This window comes from Cavia porcellus, unplaced genomic scaffold, assembly GCF_034190915.1.
Source record: "Cavia porcellus strain 051 isolate PalLab524CR breed Dunkin Hartley unplaced genomic scaffold, mCavPor4.1 scaffold_23, whole genome shotgun sequence".
Taxonomy (NCBI): domain Eukaryota; kingdom Metazoa; phylum Chordata; class Mammalia; order Rodentia; family Caviidae; genus Cavia; species Cavia porcellus.
The window spans coordinates 44,269,780-44,275,502 of record NW_026947506.1 but is presented as its reverse complement, the minus strand read 5'-3'; the positions used below and the strand labels follow the sequence as shown (position 1 = coordinate 44,275,502).

Below are 5,723 nucleotides of genomic sequence, written 5' to 3'. Positions count from 1 at the left end.
TGTCTTCCGCAGCTCTCTCTCCTACCTATCTCGCGGTCCCCTGTCAAATGCTTGGGGACCATGTTCACACGTGGTAGCCAGGGGCAATGAAAGATTGTGTTCACCCTTGTGAACTCGACAGATATTTCCCTGTACTGTGTTAGGTCATTGTTTTCCAGGTAATATGCTCGTGTGCACCGATCACTTACTGACAGCCTCAAGCCTCTGCAGCCCTGTCTTTGCAGGTATCTCATCAAGCGCTCTGCCTTGTGACCTGGACCCAACTTCCCCTGACCAAACCTTCAGGTGTCTTCTACATTAAAACTGAGGGCTGCATCCCACCTGGCTCTTCATTCTCTAAGAGGCGACCTTGAATCTCTCTCCAGAGAAAGATTGCGAGTAGCAAATGTCACCTTGGTTCCCAGGCATTGTGGTCTCCGCCACCCTGTGTTTAAGGCTGCTATGCCAGCGTTTCCCAATTGCCCCGCTGCTGTTGCTAGTATCATCATTGTCATCACCTCAGGTGTGAAGGTCACTACAGCCTTTTCTCTAATCTAACAGAAAGCAGAAGTCTTTGTTCCCACACTGTTTTCATAAATTCCATTCTCTGTTCTTTTCCTGTACACACTATCCTGTCTTTGGTGAAAGCTGTTTTGTGTCGGTGTTAATGTCATTTGGGTTTTTGTTTGTTTTGTTAGTCTATTTAGTGTTATTCATACCTTAAAGTGACCATGAGTTATCCTCAAGTGACATGAGTTTTGCATCAGAATTTCACTAGCTGTGAAAGAAACCTGTTGTTTTTGTAACAATGCTATTGTGGGAAATCATCCTAAACCTATCAAAAGTTGTGTTTCCTTTTTTAGTTAAGCCAGTGTAATACTTCCTACCCTGACTTGCTATAAGAGCTAAATGGAATAATACATATAAAGATGCCTAGTGGTGATCTGGCCTGCAGATCAACAAGTTCGGAACTCCTGGAGGAGAAACGGGGATTAAATAAAAGACATAGGGGAGACAAAAAGAGACGAAGGCAAGTTGATGTTAACCCAATCAAGCCTCCGGTTTATTGAGAAAATAATCACACCTTTTATAGGCTAAGGGCGGGAGCTGGGACAGGAAGAGGTTAAACAGATGAATACAACAGGGTTACCATCACATCCGGATAAGTGACGTAAGCAGAAGAGGATTATGGTTAATGTAGGCAGACGCAGTGCCCATAGGAGAGAGAGAGAGAGACATCTAGGCAGCAATGCCTGTCACTCGGCTCCCTACATCTCCTCCCTTTTTATATTATTTAATTAAGAGTATGGCAGGCCCTGTGAGGACAGCGTCTGTCTTAGGTCAAGGACCTCATTGCATGAACCCAACCAGGCCTTACCCGTCATGGGCTTGCAGAACAGCAGTTGGTCCTGTGCCTGTCTTAGGTGGCCGTTGGAATTAACATGCATGTCCTAGTTGCCCGTCTCTGACTGCCTGTCCATTGCCCCAGGGCAGTCAGGCCGCATCATCATATGGGCCACTCGTGGGAATTCCTTCCCTGTAGGTTTGTTGATCTGTCATCTCCAGCTGATGGTAGTGTACCTGAATGGGCTTTGCCATAAATGCGTCTATCCGGTTATTAATGAACATCATAATCCTCTGAAAAATACAAGACTCACAGAAATGAGAAACAATAGGTCAGCTAGGGGACCCAAAGGGGGAACTAGGTAAGGGAAAAACTCCCCCCCCCAAAATCAAGGAGAAGGGGTTGACAGTCATTTGTTGGTGTCTCTGTATGAAGTCATTCTCCTGTGTCTTGGAGCATGCCTTGTATAACATTGGATGCAGTCTATTTGGTTGGCGTATGTTCCTCCAGACCGAGAAGAGCCTCTTCCACAGTCATGGGGTTCCGTGCATGGCTGTCAGCAGTTGCAGTCTGTTTGGCAGGGGTCAAAATCCACCATGGGTGTGGTGTGGCTCAAGAAGGCTGGTTAAGCAGCATAAGGCTCCAAGGAGATGTGTCACCTGTAAGAGAACACAGGGGATTGTGCCTCAGGAAATAACATTATTCCTGGGCGTTACATGGGGTCTTTGAAGAACTGTCTACTTGCTTTACGAGGCGTTCAGGTAGCCATCTAGCTTCTCTATCTTGTTGAGAGTAAACACACACTGAACCTCGTCCCCAGATAAGGACTGGATCAGGGCCATTCCACACATTGGTTAGTGGGTCTCTCCATAAAACAGATGCAAACCGTGTTTGAGTCTGAGTATGCCAAAACCGAGATGCTGCGGAGCAGCCTGAAGCATCCAGGGTCAGAAAATTTAAAATAAAAAGAGCATGTGAAAGGACATTTCTAGGGGACCCCTGGGTGGGGTACTATGTCTCCCTTTTTATTTTATCTATGGTGAATTTAAGAGAATGATGCGCACGTTCAACAATGCCTTGTCCCTGAGGATTGTAAGGTATACCTGTAGTGTGGAGGATATTAAGGCTTTTACAAAATTGAGCAAAGGAGGTGCTGGTATAGCCAGGGCCATTATCGGTCTTGAGCTGTTGAGGACATCCCAGAACTGAGAAGGCTGACAGCATATGGGCTATAATGTGTTTAGCAGCTTCTCCAGTCTGGAGAGTGGCAAAAATGAAGCCACTATAAGTGTCAATGATGACATGTACATATTTTAGATTGCCAAACTCATTGCAATGGGTAACATCCATTTGCCATAAGGCGTTAGGAATTAAACCTCTAGGGTTGACTCCTAGGTGTTGAACAGGTGAGTGGATAGCACAAGATGGGCAATTTTTTACAATTTGTCTGGCTTGCTCACGGGTAATTTTGTAGAGAAGGCGGAGGGTGTGAGCATTGAGGTGATGTAGCTGGTGGGTTTGTTGGGCCTTAGACACCTTGGAGTCCTGAGCCATAAAAACCTGTGCTCGTACAGCAACATCAGCCAAATGATTTCCTTGGGCAAGAGGCCCTGGGAGGTTGGAATGAGCTCGCAGATGACCGATAAAGAACTTATGACAGCGAAGCCGTATGAAGCATTGTAATTGTTTGAACAGATTTGCAGCTGGGGAAGCATGACATATAATAGCAACAGTCTCTAATAATGGAACAGACTGAGCAAGGTAAGCACTGTCAGTATACAAATTAAATGGTTGGTCAGAGTAAGCAGCAAAAGCTGCAAGAATAGCTTCTAACTCTGCTAATTGTGCAGAGGAAGTATCTGCCTGGAGGGTAGAAACATTGTCTTGAGATACATAAGCAGCTCTTCCAGAGGATGAGCCATCAGTGAATAAAACCAGGGCACCCGGAAGGGGTTGTGAAGCTGTGACTTTAGGGAATATAAATGAGTGACAATTAGCAAAGTCAACTAGCTTATTTGGAGGGTAATGATTGTCAATAGTCCCTGAATAGGAAGCTAAGGCAATAGGCCACACTTCAGTACTCTGAAGTAGCCAATCTATTTGGTCTTTTGTAAAAGGTTGAATGATAATGTCTGGTTCTTTGCCAAAGTAACATTTTCCCTGCTTTCTACCCTGGATTATTAGGTCTGAGACAGCTTGGAAATAAGGCAAAAGTGTTCTTTTTGGAGAGACTGGTAAATGGACCCACATGAGGGGAGCTTGTTGCCAGAACATTGCTGTAGGGCAAAGCTTTGTATTAAAAATGAGAAACTGTAAAGGCTCATTGTAGTCCATAAAGGAAACAGTTTGTTGAGCAATAGCCTCTTCTACTTTACTGAGCGCTCTCCTAGCATCAGGTGTAAGCTCTCGGGGGGGAAGTTGGATCTATGTCTCCCCGAAGTAGCGCATAAAGGGGCTGTAAATCATGTTTAGTTAGTTTTAAAAATGGTATGAGCCAATTAATATCTCCCAATAGTTTTTGGAAGTCATGAAGTGTAAAGGAATAGAGAATAAGCAATCTTTAAGATCTATGACAATTTTAAACAATCCTAAAGGAATGGCACTGGGTGAGGGGAGGCCTGGCTGTAGGGGCCCCATTAAGACCATTGTCTTATTTATCGCCCTAAGGTCTTGTAGCAGCCTCCACTTTCCTGACCTTTTCCGGATAACAAAGATAGGTGTGTTCCAAGGGGAATTACTAGGAACAATGTGGCCTGCATCTAACTGGTCCTGCATCAGCTGCCTTGCGGCTGCAAGCTTTTCAGAGTTAAGGTTGTTTTTAAAGGCTTATATGAATCCCCAATTGGCCATGGAGGCACAGGGAGTAGCGGGCTGCCATCCTGGGACCTGTTGATCATGTCAACAGGTGGAAGTGGTGGCAGATCACCATGTACAAGGACCTCTAACAGGCCATCATTCTCTGCATCTGAGAAATCAGAGGCTTCAGATTTTTCTGAGGACGGTTTTGAGGTAGATTTAAGAGAGTCGCGCAAGGCAGCCTCACCTAGTGCAACTGTCTCCTCAACCTGAGGGTCTGCATGCCTCTGGGCAAGCAGCTCAGAAATTAAATTCCAATATGTAAAGGTGGTCACAGGAACCTTTTCTGGACTGAAAACTCTATAATAATCTTTTAAAACATCTCTTATTGTATTCCACCTCTTGGTATCTATAGAACCCTCTAGGGGGAACCAAGGGCAAACCTTATGAATAAACTGAAAATACTGTAATAATTCTTGTTTTTCAACCCTTATCTCTCTTGTCTTTAATGCCTTTATAAGGCCTCCGACGAACACTTCGTGTTCGTTCAATACTTGATTCATGTCGGGAAGGGAAATGGGGTTGCCGTTCACTCACCGTGACTCGGGCAGGACGTCGGGTAGTCGTCTGCGCAGGTCTCGGCACTTGATTTAATGTCCTGTTGCTTTAAACTTTAATCCTTGATTCAGTTTACTCATTCCTCGGCCGAGGTCTCTGGTTCAATTTGCTTTCACTTTCGGTTTAAGCCGGCTGTCTCTCGAACGGCTCCCTGGTTAACTTCTCCGTGCCAGGGGCTCCCACGCTGAGCGCCACTTGATCCGGCCTGCAGATCAACAAGTTCGGAACTCCTGGAGGAGAAGCGGGGATTAAATAAAAGACATAGGGGAGACAAAAAGAGACGAAGGCAAGTTGATGTTAACCCAATCAAGCCTCCGGTTTATTGAGAAAATAATCACACCTTTTATAGGCTAAGGGCGGGAGCTGGGACAGGAAGAGGTTAAACAGATGAATACAACAGGGTTACCATCACATCCGGATAAGTGACGTAAGCAGAAGAGGATTATGGTTAATGTAGGCAGACGCAGTGCCCATAGGAGAGAGAGAGAGAGACATCTAGGCAGCAATGCCTGTCACTTGGCTCCCTACATAGTGGAAATCTTGATATTTAATGTGTACTTAATATTCACATTTTAAAACCTTACTTCTGTCTCAGAGATAGGGATATATTTTATGAATTATAAGAATCAATGTGTATTTTTTGTATGTAAAATTGTAATAGTCCATTTGAACTGGGAATTACTTACAGAAATTTTATCTTTAATTAAGAAAGACTTTCTGAGGTACCCACATTTTATTATTTGGAATTCAGATAAGCGGTACATGATGAATAGATTCTACATTCATACACATAATGTGTCATTAATCTTGACTTCTGCTCATTATTAGTGTGCTGTCAATATATCAAACTCTCCCATCCTGCTCATCAGAATGTGCTGCACACTTCACAGCACTTGGAGTGGAAAGCCAATGTCAGTGACAGGACATCAGGATGTCTTAATATCTGACAGAATTTTTTCTCTGCTACAAAATTATGTGAGGATTC

The 5,723-nt window shown here is 44.3% G+C and overlaps 1 long non-coding RNA gene across 1 annotated transcript; it reads right to left on the bottom strand.

The window, feature by feature from the left end:
* Positions 1-1,014: 1,014 nt before the first annotated feature.
* Positions 1,015-5,243, bottom strand: LOC134472530 (uncharacterized). The gene is made up of 2 exons (XR_010042396.1): positions 4,718-5,243; positions 1,015-1,983 (listed from the first exon to the last, which is right to left on the bottom strand). It is a non-coding gene; the product is annotated as an uncharacterized LOC134472530 (long non-coding RNA).
* Between the last annotated feature and the right edge of the window lie 480 nt (positions 5,244-5,723).